Below are 23,585 nucleotides of genomic sequence, written 5' to 3'. Positions count from 1 at the left end.
GTGCTGTCCTCACTCTGAATGAGCCATTAGAGCTTGGTCTGGGTTTTTATTCCCCCCTGGGATTACACCACTTCCTATAAACTGGTTAATTTATCCCTTCTATAAACTCTCCTTTTGCTATATAGTTATAAACCTTACATATATAGATATATACTTATTACGTATTCAATATTTCCTTTCCCGTGTTCCTCCTAAATATCCTGTTGTTATGACTTAAAAGTAAACATAGAAGGTTAATTGCTTTAACTTCTTTTGCTAGAAATTGATGCTGTTCCATGTATGTAACGTTATGTTAATAAGGATATCTCACGTGTCCATTGAGACAATTGTTTTTGAACCTATAACGTGATTTTGGATCCTATGAGGTTATTCTGAAGCTCTATATTTGTCCATATTATAATAATGTACTGTTTACACTGCACCAGTACCCATAACTAGGTCACTCAATACTTTATGTAATTATAAGACAAATTGCATTGTCCAACTACCTAAATGGTGATATATGTGATTATTTGATTATTTATTCTGTATTTTTTACTGTATTTTTTATTGTATTTTTTACTGTATTTCTTATTGTATTTTGTTAAAGACACCCATGAGGAAGTCTGTTAGACGAAACTCGTTGGATGAATTAACATTTTGTGGGTTGGACGGACTGTCATAGGAGCTCCTCCCCGGCTGGGGTAGACAGCAGTGCCATTGAGATCTTATCCCACGAATGTTAAATCTAATGTAAGAGTCATTCATTTAAAAATAAGAAGATTTTATCAACAATATATCTCATGGAAGTTTTTAACTAACGAGTGATGTTGTTATCTGGGTGAATCTGGTGAGAGGGTATTTTGCAGAAATATCCATCTTCTCGTGATCAAAGCTAAAATTGAAGGACTGTCCTAGAGAGAAAGAACAGCTAAAGAGACATAACTACATGATAAGAGCGCTCTCCATGCAACCATTTACAATATATATATATATATATATATATATAGTATATGCAGTAGTCAGCAGCACTCCATTCATATCAATGATACAAAATATATAGCCGGTGCCCTCCGTATAACAACCCCATGCGGGGTGTCTAAATAGAGATTCCGGTCGGCGGCACTCACGGCTCCCTCAGCGGGGAATGAAACACGGAGTCAGGAAGCTGGTCAACGTTTCAATGTTAGACACATAACATTTTCATCAGGACATAAGACACAATGTGAGATAAAACATACCTTTATACCTGTGGGGCCGTCCATGCCGCCCGCCGTCCGTCCGCTACACGTCCATCTAAAATGACGTCATAGTGTTGCGCCAGACGCGGCGTCACGGAGAGCCCCTGAACACCTATAAGTGAAAACAAAGATGATAAGACTGATACAATAAAAACCATTACTACACATTAATGTATTTGGCAACAACATATCATAATAATAAAGCACAAATAACTAGCAATGATCAGACTGACTTAAATTTAAATATGAAATAATTAAATATAGCCTGCAAGAGCTGAAGGACTAAAAATGAAATTAAATGTAATAAATCAATCAATGCCTGTTATACGATAGAACGAAAGTCATAATGCAGTTTAAAGAAAACAGTGTAATCCAGAGTGTTCATTCAAACCTCTGGGTGTGAGTGTATCTAATAAGAAAATCCAACGGGCTTCAGCTTTCAAAAGAATTAACCCTCTATCACCCCCACGTTTAAGTGGGGGGACGTGGTCAATGATTTGATGTCTCAAAACTGCTAGGGTATGATGGGCATTTAAAAAATGTCGGGCGACCGGCTGGTCGCTCCTTCCAGAGGACAGGGCCGCTCTGATAGATGCCTGATGGCCTGCCATCCTTTCCTTAAAGGTACACTCGGTTTTGCCTATATAGTGCAAGCCGCAAGGGCAGCTTAGCATATATATCACAAACCGAGTAGAACATGTTAATCTGTGCCTGATCTTGTATCGTTTTCCCGTATATGGGTGGCAAAAGCTGTTACCAACGATCATATGGCTGCAAGTGGTGCAGCCAAGGCACTTAAAACAACCAGGTTTTAAAGGGTTCAAAAATGAAGAAGTTACGGAATTAGACGTGGCGCTGGACTGTGATGGTGATTCAATATTGGTTTTTACCAAATGATCCCGCAGGTTACGCCCACGTTTGTAAGCCGGCATCAAACGAGTGTTAGATAACGAACTTAAATGCTGATCTGATTGGATGATGGGCCAAAATTGTTTAGACGTACGGTTAATATTTTTGCTCAGGGTATTGTACTTATTGACCCAAATGAATCTATTCTGGTTAGTATCATTCTTTTTGGGTTCTAATAATAGTGAACGGGGCATATTTAAAACCCGCGATTTTAGTGTATTAAGTACATCAATATGATAACCACGTTCCACAAATTTAGCAATCATAGTGTCAAGGGAAGCCTCAACCTTGGATTCATCACTTACAATCCGTCTCACTCTTAGCATCTGTGAGTAGGGGAGGCCACTCAACAGTGCTTTCGGGTGATGACTGGAGGGGAGCAAAATGTTGTTCCGGTCCGTAGGTTTAACGAACATATTAGTGATGATTCTGCCATCACGTATCGTTATTTGTACATCAAGATAATTGACACTACGTGAATCAATGTTATAAGTTAACTTAATTGGGGTGGCAGATAAATTATGCTCATCAATAAGGTTGGAAAGAGAATCATGTGTGCCTGTCCACAGGACCAAAAGGTCATCTATGAACCTTACATATAACAAAACATTTGATTGGATCAGTGCATCAGAAAAAAATAATGACTCCTCAACCTGAAACATAAAAGTATTAGCAACAGAAGGGGAAACATTACTACCCATAGAGCATCCTTGTAACTGAAGATAATACTGATTGTTAAACAGAAAATAATTACGCTGTAAAGTAAGCTTAAGTAATTCCATAAAAAAGTCAATGTCAGGACCCTTATAGACAGGGTTGTCAGTAATTAGAGACCTGACCGCCATTAGTCCCTGGTCATGGGGTATCGTAGTGTAAAGATTAGTGACGTCAATAGTAGCTAATAGGCAATGATGAGGAACTTCACTGATCTTTCCCAATTGGGTCAGTAGATCTGTTGTGTCCTTGAGGCAGGATATTTTGGTTTGGATGCAAGGTTGAAGATGGAAATCCAAAAAAATGGAAATATTCTGATACAGGGAACCGCATGCTGAAATAATAGGGCGTGCTGGTGGATGCCGACTGTCTTTGTGAATTTTGGGTAGTGAATAAAGTACTGGGGTGACTGGAAATGGGGTAGTTAGTGCATCACACTCTTCCTTGGTTATTAAGGTGTCATTCATGGCTCTCACTAGAATCAAGTCAAGCTCACGTTTATAACGGGCTGTAGGATCATGGTAAAGTTTCTGGTAAGTGGAAGTGTCCATGAGTTGGCGATCCAATTCAGCTATGTAGTCCACCGTATTTTGGACCACAAGGGCTCCCCCCTTGTCAGCTGGTCTGAATACGACATCGTCATATTTACTCATTTGTAGTAGGGCCTCCCATTCAACTTTGGAGAGATTCGAATGACCATTTTTTTCTGTTTTAATATGTTGCTGTACCTGGTGGTCCACTGTTCTACAGTAGGTATTAATAGCTTGATTATGAGATGACGGATCGAATTTAGATTTTTTCCTTAGTGAAATGGGGAGCCGAGAGGACCTTTGATTTATCGAATCCTTAGAATTGAAGTATTCTTTGACCCTCAATTGTCGACCTAGTTTGAATTGTTCCACCTTCCATTCAAAGGGGTCAATTCTGTTTGTAGGGACAAAATTGAGACCCTTGGCCAGGACTGTTTCCTCTGTGGCGGAAAAAGTTCTATCTGACAAGTTAAAGATTATTTCCGACGATTGTATGGTGTTCGACTTTTCACCTTGCCTTTGTCTTTGCCTTTGTCCGCCCCTCCTCGTGTAGCGCCGTCGGTGCCTTGCGCTTGTCTGCGAGTTTGTGCCCCTAAAGGGGGTCGACCAGGGAGGTTGGTTTGTTGGTCATTTTCACTTTGAGAAGCTGATCCCTCAGTTGATGTCTCAGTGTCCAATTGGGTTACTCTGTGAAGATAGTATGGTCGCCTTCGAGGAGGACCCTGATTAGTTTGAGTGCCTGAGATCCAAGGATATACCTGGCGTTTTAAGTAATCGTTGTCAACTTTTTCACGCTTATTGCGTTTGTATTGAATGAGATCTTTACGATATTTTTCAATCTGTGCATTGATTTTAGTGTACCACTCATTTGCCGTGTCAGCCTCCAAAGTGACCTTGTGCATGGAATCAAATGTGTCAATTTTTGTTTTAATAGTGGCCAATTCACGTGTGACCTCTTCAATAACTAAAAGAATCAAATCATATGAACATTTATTTAAAATGGATATCCATTTTTTACAGAATTGTACGTTGAAACGTCCAATCGTGGGTATATTTTTGATGCGAAAGCCACGAGGGATTTTGCCTTCCCTGTGGTAATCGGATAAAGTTACTCCATGGTAATAATAATCTTGTTCTTTCCGTTTCAGTTTCAACAATTCTCTGTATAATTGAAGATTATCCACACTTTCCCCAGATGGAGTAAGGTTCTCTTTAAAATATATTTTGGCAGCATCAGAGTCAGAGTAACTGAAGGTTTCCACTTGGGATAATTCAATTGCTGCAATGAGATCGTCCATACCTGTTGTATTGCTTGGAGTAGCCATTATGGACTAATAGTCTCCAATATTGTGCAATTTATTTTGTCGTCAGAAAAAATTTTTTTTGCCAGTATACAAATTGTGAATAAATATCCACCACAAAGAAGTGAAAAAAATAAAAAAAAACAGTGAACAAAATGATCAAAAAAAATCCAAGAAGAGGTATGTTCCTTTTAAAATGAAAGAATTATTTGTGGGTGCTCGCTCACAGACATGTTTTCCAGCAAGGGCAGCATGTCATAAATAGTATATGCAGTAGTCAGCAGCACTCCATTCATATCAATGATACAAAATATATAGCCGGTGCCCTCCGTATAACAACCCCATGCGGGGTGTCTAAATAGAGATTCCGGTCGGCGGCACTCACGGCTCCCTCAGCGGGGAATGAAACACGGAGTCAGGAAGCTGGTCAACGTTTCAATGTTAGACACATAACATTTTCATCAGGACATAAGACACAATATGAGATAAAACATACCTTTATACCTGTGGGGCCGTCCATGCCGCCCGCCGTCCGTCCGCTACACGTCCATCTAAAATGACGTCATAGTGTTGCGCCAGACGCGGCGTCACGGAGAGCCCCTGAACACCTATAAGTGAAAACAAAGATGATAAGACTGATACAATAAAAACCATTACTACACATTAATGTATTTGGCAACAACATATCATAATAATAAAGCACAAATAACTAGCAATGATCAGACTGACTTAAATTTAAATATGAAATAATTAAATATAGCCTGCAAGAGCTGAAGGACTAAAAATGAAATTAAATGTAATAAATCAATCAATGCCTGTTATACGATAGAACGAAAGTCATAATGCAGTTTAAAGAAAACAGTGTAATCCAGAGTGTTCATTCAAACCTCTGGGTGTGAGTGTATCTAATAAGAAAATCCAACGGGCTTCAGCTTTCAAAAGAATTAACCCTCTATCACCCCCACGTTTAAGTGGGGGGACGTGGTCAATGATTTGATGTCTCAAAACTGCTAGGGTATGATGGGCATTTAAAAAATGTCGGGCGACCGGCTGGTCGCTCCTTCCAGAGGACAGGGCCGCTCTGATAGATGCCCGATGGCCTGCCATCCTTTCCTTAAAGGTACACTCGGTTTTGCCTATATAGTGCAAGCCGCAAGGGCAGCTTAGCATATATATCACAAACCGAGTAGAACATGTTAATCTGTGCCTGATCTTGTATCGTTTTCCCGTATATGGGTGGCAAAAGCTGTTACCAACGATCATATGGCTGCAAGTGGTGCAGCCAAGGCACTTAAAACAGTCAGTCTGATCATTGCTAGTTATTTGTGCTTTATTATTATGATATGTTGTTGCCAAATACATTAATGTGTAGTAATGGTTTTTATTGTATCAGTCTTATCATCTTTGTTTTCACTTATAGGTGTTCAGGGGCTCTCCGTGACGCCGCGTCTGGCGCAACACTATGACGTCATTTTAGATGGACGTGTAGCGGACGGACGGCGGGCGGCATGGACGGCCCCACAGGTATAAAGGTATGTTTTATCTCACATTGTGTCTTATGTCCTGATGAAAATGTTATGTGTCTAACATTGAAACGTTGACCAGCTTCCTGACTCCGTGTTTCATTCCCCGCTGAGGGAGCCGTGAGTGCCGCCGACCGGAATCTCTATTTAGACACCCCGCATGGGGTTGTTATACGGAGGGCACCGGCTATATATTTTGTATCATTGATATGAATGGAGTGCTGCTGACTACTGCATATACTATTTATGACATGCTGCCCTTGCTGGAAAACATGTCTGTGAGCGAGCACCCACAAATAATTCTTTCATTTTAAAAGGAACATACCTCTTCTTGGATTTTTTTTGATCATTTTGTTCACTGTTTTTTTTGATTTTTTTCACTTCTTTGTGGTGGATATTTATTCACAATTTGTATACTGGCAAAAAAAATTTTTTCTGACGACAAAATAAATTGCACAATATTGGAGACTATTAGTCCATAATGGCTACTCCAAGCAATACAACAGGTATGGACGATCTCATTGCAGCAATTGAATTATCCCAAGTGGAAACCTTCAGTTACTCTGACTCTGATGCTGCCAAAATATATTTTAAAGAGAACCTTACTCCATCTGGGGAAAGTGTGGATAATCTTCAATTATACAGAGAATTGTTGAAACTGAAACGGAAAGAACAAGATTATTATTACCATGGAGTAACTTTATCCGATTACCACAGGGAAGGCAAAATCCCTCGTGGCTTTCGCATCAAAAATATACCCACGATTGGACGTTTCAACGTACAATTCTGTAAAAAATGGATATCCATTTTAAATAAATGTTCATATGATTTGATTCTTTTAGTTATTGAAGAGGTCACACGTGAATTGGCCACTATTAAAACAAAAATTGACACATTTGATTCCATGCACAAGGTCACTTTGGAGGCTGACACGGCAAATGAGTGGTACACTAAAATCAATGCACAGATTGAAAAATATCGTAAAGATCTCATTCAATACAAACGCAATAAGCGTGAAAAAGTTGACAACGATTACTTAAAACGCCAGGTATATCCTTGGATCTCAGGCACTCAAACTAATCAGGGTCCTCCTCGAAGGCGACCATACTATCGTCACAGAGTAACCCAATTGGACACTGAGACATCAACTGAGGGATCAGCTTCTCAAAGTGAAAATGACCAACAAACCAACCTCCCTGGTCGACCCCCTTTAGGGGCACAAACTCGCAGACAAGCGCAAGGCACCGACGGCGCTACACGAGGAGGGGCGGACAAAGGCAAAGACAAAGGCAAGGTGAAAAGTCGAACACCATACAATCGTCGGAAATAATCTTTAACTTGTCAGATAGAACTTTTTCCGCCACAGAGGAAACAGTCCTGGCCAAGGGTCTCAATTTTGTCCCTACAAACAGAATTGACCCCTTTGAATGGAAGGTGGAACAATTCAAACTAGGTCGACAATTGAGGGTCAAAGAATACTTCAATTCTAAGGATTCGATAAATCAAAGGTCCTCTCGGCTCCCCATTTCACTAAGGAAAAAATCTAAATTCGATCCGTCATCTCATAATCAAGCTATTAATACCTACTGTAGAACAGTGGACCACCAGGTACAGCAACATATTAAAACAGAAAAAAATGGTCATTCGAATCTCTCCAAAGTTGAATGGGAGGCCCTACTACAAATGAGTAAATATGACGATGTCGTATTCAGACCAGCTGACAAGGGGGGAGCCCTTGTGGTCCAAAATACGGTGGACTACATAGCTGAATTGGATCGCCAACTCATGGACACTTCCACTTACCAGAAACTTTACCATGATCCTACAGCCCGTTATAAACGTGAGCTTGACTTGATTCTAGTGAGAGCCATGAATGACACCTTAATAACCAAGGAAGAGTGTGATGCACTAACTACCCCATTTCCAGTCACCCCAGTACTTTATTCACTACCCAAAATTCACAAAGACAGTCGGCATCCACCAGCACGCCCTATTATTTCAGCATGCGGTTCCCTGTATCAGAATATTTCCATTTTTTTGGATTTCCATCTTCAACCTTGCATCCAAACCAAAATATCCTGCCTCAAGGACACAACAGATCTACTGACCCAATTGGGAAAGATCAGTGAAGTTCCTCATCATTGCCTATTAGCTACTATTGACGTCACTAATCTTTACACTACGATACCCCATGACCAGGGACTAATGGCGGTCAGGTCTCTAATTACTGACAACCCTGTCTATAAGGGTCCTGACATTGACTTTTTTATGGAATTACTTAAGCTTACTTTACAGCGTAATTATTTTCTGTTTAACAATCAGTATTATCTTCAGTTACAAGGATGCTCTATGGGTAGTAATGTTTCCCCTTCTGTTGCTAATACTTTTATGTTTCAGGTTGAGGAGTCATTATTTTTTTCTGATGCACTGATCCAATCAAATGTTTTGTTATATGTAAGGTTCATAGATGACCTTTTGGTCCTGTGGACAGGCACACATGATTCTCTTTCCAACCTTATCGATGAGCATAATTTATCTGCCACCCCAATTAAGTTAACTTATAACATTGATTCACGTAGTGTCAATTATCTTGATGTACAAATAACGATACGTGATGGCAGAATCATCACTAATATGTTCGTTAAACCTACGGACCGGAACAACATTTTGCTCCCCTCCAGTCATCACCCGAAAGCACTGTTGAGTGGCCTCCCCTACTCACAGATGCTAAGAGTGAGACGGATTGTAAGTGATGAATCCAAGGTTGAGGCTTCCCTTGACACTATGATTGCTAAATTTGTGGAACGTGGTTATCATATTGATGTACTTAATACACTAAAATCGCGGGTTTTAAATATGCCCCGTTCACTATTATTAGAACCCAAAAAGAATGATACTAACCAGAATAGATTCATTTGGGTCAATAAGTACAATACCCTGAGCAAAAATATTAACCGTACGTCTAAACAATTTTGGCCCATCATCCAATCAGATCAGCATTTAAGTTCGTTATCTAACACTCGTTTGATGCCGGCTTACAAACGTGGGCGTAACCTGCGGGATCATTTGGTAAAAACCAATATTGAATCACCATCACAGTCCAGCGCCACGTCTAATTCCGTAACTTCTTCATTTTTGAACCCTTTAAAACCTGGTTGTTTTAAGTGCCTTGGCTGCACCACTTGCAGCCATATGATCGTTGGTAACAGCTTTTGCCACCCATATACGGGAAAACGATACAAGATCAGGCACAGATTAACATGTTCTACTCGGTTTGTGATATATATGCTAAGCTGCCCTTGCGGCTTGCACTATATAGGCAAAACCGAGTGTACCTTTAAGGAAAGGATGGCAGGCCATCGGGCATCTATCAGAGCGGCCCTGTCCTCTGGAAGGAGCGACCAGCCGGTCGCCCGACATTTTTTAAATGCCCATCATACCCTAGCAGTTTTGAGACATCAAATCATTGACCACGTCCCCCCACTTAAACGTGGGGGTGATAGAGGGTTAATTCTTTTGAAAGCTGAAGCCCGTTGGATTTTCTTATTAGATACACTCACACCCAGAGGTTTGAATGAACACTCTGGATTACACTGTTTTCTTTAAACTGCATTATGACTTTCGTTCTATCGTATAACAGGCATTGATTGATTTATTACATTTAATTTCATTTTTAGTCCTTCAGCTCTTGCAGGCTATATTTAATTATTTCATATTTAAATTTAAGTCAGTCTGATCATTGCTAGTTATTTGTGCTTTATTATTATGATATGTTGTTGCCAAATACATTAATGTGTAGTAATGGTTTTTATTGTATCAGTCTTATCATCTTTGTTTTCACTTATAGGTGTTCAGGGGCTCTCCGTGACGCCGCGTCTGGCGCAACACTATGACGTCATTTTAGATGGACGTGTAGCGGACGGACGGCGGGCGGCATGGACGGCCCCACAGGTATAAAGGTATGTTTTATCTCACATTGTGTCTTATGTCCTGATGAAAATGTTATGTGTCTAACATTGAAACGTTGACCAGCTTCCTGACTCCGTGTTTCATTCCCCGCTGAGGGAGCCGTGAGTGCCGCCGACCGGAATCTCTATATATATATATATATATATACTGGTTGAGTATCCCTTATCCAAAATGCTTGGGACCAGAAGTATTTTGGATATCGGATTTTTCCGTATTTTTGATGGAACCCAAGTCTAAGCACAGAATGCATTTATGTTTCATAAACACCTTATACACCTTATACACACCTTACACCTAATATTTTAGCCAATATTTTTAATAACTTTGTGCATTAAACAGAGTATGTGTACATTCACACAATTCATTTATGTTTCATATTCACCTTATACACACAGCCTGAAGGTCATTTAATACAATATTTTAAATAACTTTGTGTATTAAACAAAGTTTGTTTACATTGTGCCATCAGAAAACAAAGGTTTCACTATCTTACTCTCACTTTAAAAAATACGTATTTCGTAATATTTGGATATGGGATACTCAACCTGTATGTATGTATGTATGTATGTATGTATGTATGTATGTGTGTGTTTATGTATATATATATATATATATATATATATGTGTGTGTGTGGTCTATAAGTGTATATATATATATATGTATATATGTGTGTGTGTGTGTGTGTGTGTGTGTGTGTGTGTGTGTATATATATATATATATATATAGGAGAGAAAGATACCACATAAAGAAGAAGACCTAGTGACTCTCCATACTAAGATAAGCTTAATAGTCTCTGATTTTTAAATAATTTGAACGTTTTAGTCTTTTTTATGTACTTTTGCTCTTAAGATAAAACTTTTTGTTATACCTTTTATAAAATTGGGTCCCCCCTCATTTATACACCCATGTGCTATTTGCCAGTTTTAAGCCTTCTTCTTTTAGAAAACATTTGTAAAACACTGAAAAGCAATAGAGCTGGCGCTAGGTGTTTCTCCATTAATAAATAATTGAATAACTGTGGATGAATGTAAAATCACAATTTAGTTTATTAACTAAACATCACGTACTAAAACCATGAATAAAAATTCACATATACACATAAAATTTAGGGCATAAATTGAGCTATGAATCAATTGAGAATGGCTGCTAGTGAGTGTCCACAGAGGATCCCGGACTATAGCAATGGACAAAGTTCCCTGGGGAAAGGAAATGAGTACAGCTGGTGTTACCCGTGACGACGGAGACTTCCAGAGGCTTGAAAATTAACAGCAAGCAAGCTGTGCCATTTGTGTAGAAACTGGGTCTCTCCAATCGGTGCTGTAAAATCAATGTTCCACAGAGAAGGTTCCAAGGCAGGTTTTCCAAGGCAGATTTTTAGAAGTCCATATCTGGATCCTTTAAAACGTGAAGCACTTGTAGTAGTAGTAGCAGCTTTTACACTTAATGCATTGCCCTAGGCTCGGTCTCCTAGCTTCATCAGAAGTAAAGCTCAATCTGAATATGGGATCTATTTAAACCCCATTAACGACCTGATGCCCAACAGGTGTACAGAAATTACCATTCAATCATCCACAGTATTAATAAAAACAAAACTTCTCTGTTATCAATATACTTCTATTATATATAGAGAGAGGTTGGTAGGAGGAAACCCACAAAAGAGTACAACAATACAGATAAAAAACCAGAAATATAAGACTGAATATAACAGGGGTTAAAGGTCAGTGCAATCACATGACCCACCCCCAGACATCGTATACATTATTTGCAATGGAGATTAATTAATCCCTTAAAACCCCCCCCGTTTTCGGGAACCTACAGCCCCCTCTGTTCACAGTACTTGCGTGGGAGGCCGCGATCCCGTGTGGGGAGAAGTTACCCAGCCGCGGGGCTCCTGTTGGTCGCTTATACCCCTATTCCCCTACCCATATGTTTTCCAATTTGTTTGTATTATCTATCTATCTGAATGCGAAAGTCCTCACTCGCTGACTCATCACTAATTCTCTGACTTCCCGATAGGTTAGGAAGATGAAATGTAACAGGTGTTCTGCAGGTGGGAAATAGGAAAACGACATAATCAGAATTTTAATAAACCTCCCCTAAGGGGATAAAAAGGGTCTTGAGAAAATGATATCATTACTGATGCGTGGGTTGCATTCCGTGAACGATAATGCCCAAATAGACAATCGGATCAAAATTTGGATTGCAACTCCAGTGTGTAGAATTTAATATACTACAAAATGGTCCAAGATACAAGGGTCTCTAACAACCTCCTCACCCCATTGACCTGCAATCACTTATAGACTTGACCTCCATCAAGAAAGGACATCAGGGCTCCTGGTTGTGGCCAGAATTCACCTCCATTCCGCTACAGCCACACTGACAACCGGGACACCCAATAACATCTTCCGTCAGTGTGCAATTTGTCCCGTGTGGTGTTCCTCCGTGTGGGCTCCAGTGTTGCCAGCCAGCAGGCTACAGTCCAGGTCACCGCCGCTACCGGAAGACTCTCCTCCACCAGTGTGTGCTGCTACAGTCGCTCCATCGCTGTTTGCGGTCTTCACACATACGGGTCACCGCAGTCTCCACCGGTAGGCCGCGGCTAAACCCCACCGCCGTGTGTGGATTCCGGTGGTGTGTCCCCCTGTGACACGGGACAGTGTACTGCTGAGTATCAAGCCGCTGACATTCATCACTGCCGCGAGTGGTCCCCCGGTGTTGTGGAGAACTGGCCACGATCCCATACACAGTGTGTGGATTCCTGCTTGCTACTCATTCATACGGAGACCTCACACACAGAAACCATCTGTAAAGGCCAGTACTGATGGGAGAGATGTGTGCTGAGCAATCTTAACACAGACCGCTCAGCACACATCTCTCCCCCGCTCAGCACTCAGCATGGTGTGTGCTGAGCGTGGGGGAGGGGGCACTCACTTCACACAGCACTGAAGTGAGTGACCCGCTAGATTGAGCCCGCATGCAGGCTCAATCTAGCACCAGCGATAGCGATGCATGTCTATTGCTGGGAGGCATACACACGGCAGATCCGTGCTTAAAATCTAAGCAATCTAGTCAGATGATTAGATTTTAAACATGGAACTCTCTGTGTGTACCCCCCTTAAGCGTTGAGACTGGCTGCATAAGGACTGAGAGTCTCCACTGCTTGGACACAATCCATCTGGTAATTCAGTATCTACTTTTGTTACATTCACATTGGAGGTGATCTATAGTGCAGGTTCTCTTACCACACAACACCAGTTAATTATATATAGTGGAGCAATCTTTTCTAACATTGGTGTCATTTTAATTGTGTATCACACACTAGTTATTTTTAATTGCATTAATTGTAATTGCAAATCCCCGGGAGGTTATTAACATTATTGTATGTGAATAAATTGTGTTTATATTTAGGATTTGGTTGTGCATATGTATCATTAAGCGCCTATTGGGAATATATGTCCATGGATTTCACTTCAAGAGGCTGGCGTACCTCTTTTCCCAATTGGCTGCTGATATACATTTACTAAAGGGGGGTAGACACCTAGAGATGTGTGCTGAGCGATCTATCACAGACCACTTAGCACACATCTCTCCCCCCGCTCAGCACACAGCGCGGCGGTTCCCAGTATCTAGAACCTCCCCCTGATGATCCGACAGACAGCTGTTTGTGTGTGCTTGTGTATGTTTGTATGTATGATGTATGTATGTATGTATGTATGTATCTATCTATCAGTGACATGAGGCAGAGCCTTTCCTGTCATACTAACGTGTACGCCAAAGTTTTGACTATATAAAGTATATGAAAAATACAAAGAATATTAGAAACATCATCTCTATTATTCTAATCTTTTTTATAGTCAAAACTCTGGCGTAAAAAGTCTATGGCCATCTCTGATCAAAACCCACCAAATTTCCAGAAGTATATACTGGGGCACCTGTGTATAATGCCCACATGCACCCTTGGGCTCATATATTGCGTGTAAATCTGGTAGTTAACCTTGATGGTATGAAACCATTGTCGGGGGAACATTGATGATTTTGCCCACTGATTAGGGATGGCCATCGACCATCAATGATTTTTAATCATTGATGATTTAAGGCCTATGTCAAATGGTTTTGCCATCAATGGTAGAGAACCAGATGGTTTCTGCACATCGAAGGCTTAGCACAAACAAAAATATATTTTTTTTTTGCAAGGTGTCTGTACACGGAGTTTAGCTCCACCCCTAACACCTATGAAGCACTGCCGCTGAGCTGTGATTGGCCCGTGGGTCATTCACTGTAATAACAGGGATGATCATCAATGGGTGAAACCATCAATGGCCACCTATAGTAAAGTTGGTGACAATTGATGGTCACTCACAGTTTTGTCATCAACGGCAACAATTGATGGTGAATACAATGATGGCCATCCCTACCACTGGTGATCATCCCCTCTGTATTACTCACTGGGCAGTGGGCCAATCAAAGTTGGGGGCGGGGCTTGGTGGGTAACATCAGGGGTAGTGCTAGGCAGGTCCTGGTGCCATCCCTAGTATGAGACAGTAAGAGTGGCATGTGAGCGGTTTTTATAGTACATGTGGGATTGAGGGGGAGAAAGCGTGCAAGCTTAATTATACACAGACCCATATGGTCCAGGGGGTAACTGGCCCATTACCTACCACTGAGCAACATACAAAGTTATTTTTAATTGTTTGTCATATGTGGTTTATACAAAATAGTTAAAAAGTCAGTGCTACTAACAATGGGGGTAATTCAGACCTGATTGCTGCTGTGCGTTTTCACACAGCGTGCGATCAGGCACAAACTGCGCATGCGTATGCACTGCAATGCGCAGGTGCATTGCACAGGAACAAAGCAGATCGCCGCTCAGCAATGGGTTTGTGCAACGGATCCGTTTACACGGGTGATCGCAAGGAGATTGACAGGAAGAAGGCGTTTGTGGGTGTCAACTGACCGTTTTCTGGGAATGTCTGGAAAAACGCAGGCGTGTCCATGTGTTAGCAGGGAGGGTTCCTGATGTCCATTCCGGTCCTGGACAGGCTGATGTGATCGCAGCGGCTGAGTAAGTCCTGGGCTGCGCAGAGACTGCACAAGATCTGTTTGTACAGCTCTGCTACACATGCGTTCGCACACTTGCACAGCTAAAGTATACTCCCCCTGTAGCTGGCGACTATCTGATTGCAGCAGTGCAAAAATCGCTGCGATGAGACTCCTCATAGTGGTTTTTCTATTCTAGTAAGCAATTTTAAAGTGTAGGCAACACAGCCCGGCTAGCTCAGTCGGTAGAGCATGAGACTCTTAATCTCAGGGTCGCCCGGCTAGCTCAGTCGGTAGAGCATGAGACTCTTAATCTCAGGGTCGTGGGTTTGAGCCCCACGTTGGGCGCTTAACTTTTTGTTTTTCACATTTTAGCAAAAGGTCACTTTATTTGTTAAATGGTATTAACATTCAGGAAAGCTTTAAAGTTAATTGGAGTCAAACTTAAACCCAAGTTCTTGCTAATACATTATTTTACATTAAATCAATAATAAAAATAATCATAATACTGTAATGACAATGAAAGAAAAAAAATGTCATGTTGCACAGTCTAGTTTTCTGTTACAAACGTAGCAGCTTTTATGTAAAATACTAAAACACCAAAGGATTGACATTTCTTTCTGTACACTAAATAGTAGTGCATGGAGGTTTCTGTAGTGTAGTGGTTATCACGTTCGCCTCACACGCGAAAGGTCCCCGGTTTGAAACCGGGCAGAAACAACTTTTCATTTTTGTAAAACCAATCTTAGCAGGTTTAGTTCAGTTGTCACATTGACAACTGTACAGTATCAGATGCGGTCTGTGTATTTACACTGAATGTAGTATACAAGCTATGCAGTGCAATGCCCCAAGAAGCAAAATGCTCACACAGCAATGCACATTGTTGTAGATATTGTGGTGGGTTTTAACTGAAACATACATACAAATGAGCTACATTACAGACATAAAGTAATGCTAATGATATTACTTTAGATAGTTAAGGTGACTGCTGAGTAGATGAAACATCAGATTTTGTCCTCTAAATTATATTGTACACTGGATTTCATAAGAAATACTTCCAGACAGGTTTTAGTTTGCTGTGACATTATGCATAGACCTCTGGTGAAACCAGCCAGTATATTTACATAGCAGCATAGATCAGTATCTTCACTGGCGGTCTAGTGGTTAGGATTCGGCGCTCTCACCAGCGTGGCCTGGATTCGATTCCCGGTCAGGGAATAAGTTTTTTCTTCCTTCCACTGCAGCCTATATAACCAAACATCAATTAGCTAATGAGTTGTTGTATTTGTTCTAAAAATTTTGCAATTTATATAAGCAATAGAATTGTGGCGCCACATGCGTAAGTAAAACACACTCTATAAAATGTCACAATTGACCAGTAAAAACACTCTCTTAGCAATATACAGGTAGGGTGTCAGCTAGCCCCTAAGTAATTAGCATGGGTAAGATGCTATTTCATAAAAGAATACGGGTAGGGGAATAGGGGTAAAAGAGAGCACCAGTGTTTTACAAAAGTTTTCTAAAAGAAGAAGGCTTAAAACTGGCAAAGGCACTTATAAGTGCTAGGTATAAAAATGGTTGTATAAATGAGGGTGGACCCAATTTCTTAAAGGTATAACAAAAAGTTTTATTTTAAGAACAAAGGTATACTATAAAAAGACATGTGGAAACACATTTAAATATACTATCAAAAATATTATATATATGTATATATATATAGATTGATATGTCTGTGTGTGTGTGTGTGTGTGTGTATATGTATGTATGTATATATTTATATATATATATATATATATATATATATATAAACAAATGTATAACCAAATTGCGCTATTAGTCCGCATTAGACCTAATAGTCCTTGGGGAGGATCGGCTGCTAATCTCCAAATTGGTCCTCCTGCCAGTCGAGAACCAGGTGATTGAACACTGTAAATGGTTGTATGGAGAGCGCTCTTATCATGTAGTTATCTCTTTAGCTGTTCTTTCTCTCTAGGACAGTCCGTCAATTTTAGCTTTGATCACGAGAAGATGGATATTTCTGCAAAATACCCTCTCACCAGATTCACCCAGATAACAACATCACTCGTTAGTTAAAAACTTCCATGAGATTTATTGTTGATAAAATCTTCTTACTTTTAAATGAATGACTCTTACATTAGATTTAACATTCGTGGGATAAGATCTCAATGGCACTGCTGTCTACCCCAGCCGGGGAGGAGCTCCTATGACAGTCCGTCCAACCCACAAAATGTTAATTCACCCAACGCGTTTCGTCTAACAGACTTCCTCAGGGGTGTCTTTAACAAAATACAATAAGAAATACAGTAAAAAATACAATAAAAAATACAGTAAAAAATACAGAATAAATAATCAAATAATCACATATATCACCATTTAGGTAGATGGACAATGCAATTTGTCTTATAATTTCATAAAGTATTGAGTGACCTAGTTATGGGTACTGGTGCAGGGTAAACAGTACATTATTATAATATGGACAAATATAGAGCTTCAGAATAACCTCATAGGATCCAAAATCACGTTATAGGTTCAAAAACAATTGTCTCAATGGACACGTGAGATATCCTTATTAACATAACGTTACATACATGGAACAGCATCAATTTCTAGCAAAATAAGTTTATTTATTAACAATGATTAATTATAACATCCATATCAAATGAAACTTACTTTTTATATGTAAGAGCAGTGTTTTATGAGAGAATAAATGGGACCAATCCCATATAGTTCTGTGGACACAGGATTAGTATTTATTAGCCCCAAAACAATATTAGATTATTATTATATTGGTTTTTGATCAATATTGGTCTAATACTTACTATCCCACTTTTAAATCCTATAATCAGTAGGGACCAGTGTAGAAAATTCCAGCTTTCTATTGGCTAATTTCCAGAACCGTTTGGACTTGTTATAAACAGCTTTTATCTTTCTAAAAATAACAATATATACCTATTAATGGAATAAATTTATAACTAATATACCACTCAGAAGTTTGAACAATGGTTTTGATCTTACACTCATGCGCCAAAAAAAGCAGCCTGGATATAGTGGTAAATAGTGTCACCCACACTAAAGAAATGTACAGAAGGAAATATATTACCACACCAATACACGGGCGCTTCACAGGGTCTGATCTGGTGGTATGACTCTCATACAGAATCTAGTGTTGTATAAACCTAGGCGGAAAATGTATAATAGTGTGATACTGTATACAATTATATAAGGAAGTGGTATTCTGGCGTGAACCCGTACCGGATGGATTGGTCTACGGATAGTAGACAAAATCACTTGTCTCAAAATCAAGACGTCAGGTCACCGTCAGAAAATCTCCCCTTCTAATCTTCAACGAATGGGATCTCCCTCCACATGAACTCAATTGAAGATCATATGCAATGAAAGAGGGTCCAATAGTGTAATAACATAAAAACAATTTAATAAGTAAAAAGTGGGACAGGTGGACTCTCACCAATTTTGTAGGTCTAACAAGTAGACAATTGAGCATGCAAAACAATCAGGCGTCCCCAAAGAGTAAAGATGCCAGCAAGGGAGTCCTCCACGTGTACCCAGGATACCGTTCACCAACGCGTTTCGATAACAGCCTGTTATCTTCCTCAAGGTGTATTGGTATCCATAATTTCCGGGTATTTATACCCCACCCAAAAATTTCTAAAAAATCCTATTTCCAGACATGGAGCATTCTAACAGCTAAGATCCCTATCAGTTCCCAGTAATGAGCCGTTCCAGAAAGTCCGTTCCGTGGTGTTGTTAAACCGCTTTTACCGCTCTTCAGAATTCGTCACTCACTGGCGGAAGTATCTCTGATTCCAGTACACGTCCGGGCGGAAGTGCGTCACTCACTGGCGGAAGTATCTCTGATTCCAGTACGCGTCCGGGCGGAAGTGCGTCACACCGCAACTATCACCATGACAACGCGGCGATTCTCTCCGTGGTACACGCTACTCTGGAAGCCGGCTCGTCTGGAATATGGTGTCCCGTTAGGGTCATATGCATGTGATCTTTAGCTTTGTGTTCAGTTGGACCTAAATGTTTTCCAACACCATTTTCCCGGAGACCAATAAATATGAAATATAAAACAACAATGTGTCAGACACTGATAGTGAAATGAACAATAATTTTATACGGATAATGACTTAGTCCTAACAAATTAATACATTGCAGCAAGTCCTAAGCCCAATTATTGGGATTAAAAGGAAAAAGAATGAGTAAAATACAAAACAATATGTAATGGAATATAGGCTATAGGATATATTCACATATAAAAAAATATGACCATACTGTAATGGGTAATCCAAGATGGGATGTAGGCAAAACTGAATCAAATGAACCACTTTGTCTCGAAGTCTTTATTGAGACCAGTTGGTTCCAACGTCTTATATTTAAAGATGGCCTGCATCTCTGTTCTAGCTAATTTTTTAGGTAAATCACCTCCTCTCTTATCTGCAGTAACTTTCTCCAGTGCGTAAAAATTAATGATATGTGTGGGATCAGAATCATGCACATTTTTAAAATGCATTGACAGGGCGTGAGTCTCCACTCCTTTCTTAATATTGCGGAGATGCTCTCCTACTCTGATTTTTAATGCCCTGCCCGTCCTTCCAATATAAAAACGGTTACAACTGCATTCCATGCCATATACAACATTGGTGGAGTGGCATGTAATGAACTCCTTAACCACATGCTTTCTATTATTGATCATAATCTCCTCCTTTTTGCTGCCAAAGGTGTTTGGAATATTTCTACAGGCAACACAGGACCCGCATCTATAGAAACCTTTAGATGTTATCCTTGGTTGGCCCGAAAGTGTGTCAAGATGACTCCGCACCAATTTCGATTGTAAGTTGGGCGCCTTTCTGTAAATACAGATGGGTCTATCGGGTAAGTCCATACCAATCACAGGATCCTTTTTTAATAACGACCAGTGTTTTCTTAAGATGTTCTTGACTCTATTGTGTTGAGAGGAGTAGTTTGTGACGAAAGCCCACTTGAATGAATTGCTCTCATTTTCCCTTTCTTTAATTCTTGGTTCAATGAGGGTTGACCTCTCTAATTTGGAGACGGTGTCTAAGGCATCTTCCAATGAAGATTTATCATAACCTGATTCTTCAAAACTTTCTTTCATGGTTGATGCTTGGGTCAGAAAGGTTTATTGGTCAGAGCAATTCCTCTTCAATCTTTTAAATTGGCCAGTAGGAATGCTGTCTAGCCAGTTGTGATGGTGACAGCTGGCCCTATTAATGTACGATCGAGAGTCAGTAGGCTTGATGTAATTTCTAGTCTTGATGGTTCCCTCTTCAATATATATGCTAAGGTCTAGGAAATTAACCTGTGTTTGACTGATATCAAACACTAATTTGACATGGTGATCGTTTGTGTTAAGGTATGAGCAAAATAGATCCAGAGTCACTGAATCCCCCTCCCAAATGAAAAAAATATCATCTATATACCTATGCCAGGACACCAGGTTCGCCCTATGGGTGCCTTCGGTCCAGACGTATTTGTCCTCCCAGGCACCCATAAAGATGTTAGCATAACTGGGGGCGAACCTGGTGCCCATGGCAGTGCCGCACTTTTGCAGATAAAAATCATCCTTAAAAATGAAATAGTTGTTGTGTAAAATGAAACTGATCCCCTCAATAATAAATTCCTGCATGTTCCCTGACAATTCTGATCTTGATAGTGTTTCCTTAACTGCTTTCAACCCTTGTAAATGGTCTATATTCGTGTAAAGGGAATTAACATCGGCAGTTACTAAAAAACAGTTCTCCTTCCACGAAATGCTGTCTAATATGCGTATAGCATCTCCCGTATCTTTCAGATGTGAGCGATTAAGTAACACAAATGGCTGCAAATGGTGATCTATCATATGTGATAGATTGGCGGTTAAAGATTCTACCCCTGAGACTATTGGTCTCCCAGGGGGTTTAACCATGCTTTTATGCATTTTAGGCAGCACATAGATGGTAGGTATTACCGGACACTCCACGAACAAAAATTTGCATTCGGCATCTGTTATGACTCCTTTTTTGCTGTATTTCTCTATTAATTCCTTTAGTTGGCTTTGAATTTTCTTAGTGGGATCTCCACGCATCTGTTTATATGTGGTTTTATCCGCCAACTGCCGATATATTTCTTCCTCGTAATCCTTCCTATCCATCAAAACAATGCCGCCCCCCTTATCGGCGGGCTTGATGATGAGTTCCTTATTGGAAATCAGGGTCTTAATTGCCCCTCTCTCTTGTTGACTAAGATTATATTGGATCCTTTCTTTTTCAAGTTTTTCACAGTCCTCCCTTACAGAATGTGTGAAAGTCTCTATAAAACACCCTTTGAGGTGGGCAGGGTAGAAGGTGGACTTGGGTTTAAAGGAACTAGTTTGGTTCACTTCGGTGACTAGGGTTTCTCCTTCTTTAATTTTGAAGAATTTCTTTAGAGTCAATTTTCTGGTAAATTTCTCGATATCTATAAAAAGGTCAAATTGATTGACCTTTACTGCAGGGGCATATTTCAGGCCCTTCTCTAACAGGGACCTTTCTGCTTCCAACAGGGTATGTGCACTTAAATTGAAAATTTTTGTAGTTTCAGGGTTTGTATTTCCCTGGATCGGGTCATCCAGAGTTCTTATGCTGGTTTTCCCTCTTTTAGTTCTTTTACTCTTTCTTTTCCTTTTGGTGCCCCCTCTATTGCCCCGATGTTGCCTTTTCACCGGTGATCTCGAAATCTGCCTTCTCTCTAAAAAAGGTGTCCTATATTCATTTCCTACCAGGGGTTGGTATCTATTCCTTATCGGGATTGAATTGTAGGATTCAATACCCTCCTGATGTCTGAATCTGGGTTTAGATCTTGAAGACTGATTTCTCCAATGTGGGAGGAATTCACCTCGATCATGGGGATGGGCTCTCCACCGTGTGGTGTTACCATCCCCATGCTCGTGGCGGATCCTGTCCTGTGGGGGTCTAAACTTGGATCGCCATAGCCCACGATCATGCGTGAAATTATCATATCCGGGTGCCCTATTTTTGGAGACTCCCCTGTTGGATGAAGGATTTCTAGCCGCATGTGTGTGATTATGGGATAGAGATTCCTTCTCTTTTCCTTTAGCCCCATTTTCTATACCTGATTCTCTCAAATCCCTTGCAAATTTGTTCTTCTTTCTAGTGATGGTAATCTTCTCTAGCCGTTCTATCTTTGATGTGATTCTGGTCTCTTTTTCTTTGAAGTCAGGATGGTCCATGTATGGGGTGATTTTCTCTTTAAAATCCTTAATCTCCTCATCTAAAACTCTGAGATCCCTCTTCCTCTCACCAATGATCAATTCCATGAGTTTGAAGGAGCAGTGTTTAATAGTTTGATCCCACTCATGTGTGAATTGCTCAGATGATGTGGTGAGGCTGGCCTTCTTGTCTATTCTCAATCCTCTTGGTATGATGTTGGATTTGAGATATTTTTCTAAGGTCACAACCTCCCACCACATTTTGTTCTCTTTAATAAGAACCACTTCTAGTTTGCGTAGAATATTATCCAGACCCTCATCCCCTATGTTAGTTTCTGGGGAGGATATGGAAAATATTGTATCAAGTTTCCTTAATCTCTCATCCCTGTTATGGAACATGGCAGCAGGTGTATTATCAAGAAGGGTGGAAAAACAGAAGTTTGAACAATGGTTTTGATCTTACACTCATGCGCCAAAAAAAGCAGCCTGGATATAGTGGTAAATAGTGTCACCCACACTAAAGAAATGTACAGAAGGAAATATATTACCACACCAATACACGGGCGCTTCACAGGGTCTGATCTGGTGGTATGACTCTCATACAGAATCTAGTGTTGTATAAACCTAGGCGGAAAATGTATAATAGTGTGATACTGTATACAATTATATAAGGAAGTGGTATTCTGGCGTGAACCCGTACCGGATGGATTGGTCTACGGATAGTAGACAAAATCACTTGTCTCAAAATCAAGACGTCAGGTCACCGTCAGAAAATCTCCCCTTCTAATCTTCAACGAATGGGATCTCCCTCCACATGAACTCAATTGAAGATCATATGCAATGAAAGAGGGTCCAATAGTGTAATAACATAAAAACAATTTAATAAGTAAAAAGTGGGACAGGTGGACTCTCACCAATTTTGTAGGTCTAACAAGTAGACAATTGAGCATGCAAAACAATCAGGCGTCCCCAAAGAGTAAAGATGCCAGCAAGGGAGTCCTCCACGTGTACCCAGGATACCGTTCACCAACGCGTTTCGATAACAGCCTGTTATCTTCCTCAAGGTGTATTGGTATCCATAATTTCCGGGTATTTATACCCCACCCAAAAATTTCTAAAAAATCCTAT

At 40.2% G+C, this 23,585-nt stretch overlaps 2 non-coding genes across 2 annotated transcripts; both read left to right on the top strand.

Moving 5' to 3' along the window:
• Positions 1 to 15,480: 15,480 nt before the first annotated feature.
• TRNAK-CUU (transfer RNA lysine (anticodon CUU)) lies at positions 15,481 to 15,553 on the top strand. The gene has a single exon. It is a non-coding gene; the product is annotated as a tRNA-Lys (tRNA).
• A 299-nt stretch (positions 15,554 to 15,852) lies between these two features.
• On the top strand, positions 15,853 to 15,925 carry TRNAV-CAC (transfer RNA valine (anticodon CAC)). Its single transcript has one exon. It is a non-coding gene; the product is annotated as a tRNA-Val (tRNA).
• The last annotated feature ends 7,660 nt before the right edge of the window (positions 15,926 to 23,585 follow it).

This window comes from Pseudophryne corroboree, chromosome 6, assembly GCF_028390025.1.
Source record: "Pseudophryne corroboree isolate aPseCor3 chromosome 6, aPseCor3.hap2, whole genome shotgun sequence".
Lineage (NCBI taxonomy): Eukaryota > Metazoa > Chordata > Amphibia > Anura > Myobatrachidae > Pseudophryne > Pseudophryne corroboree.
Note: the sequence above shows the minus strand (reverse complement) of the source record. Positions and strands in the feature narration are given on the sequence as shown.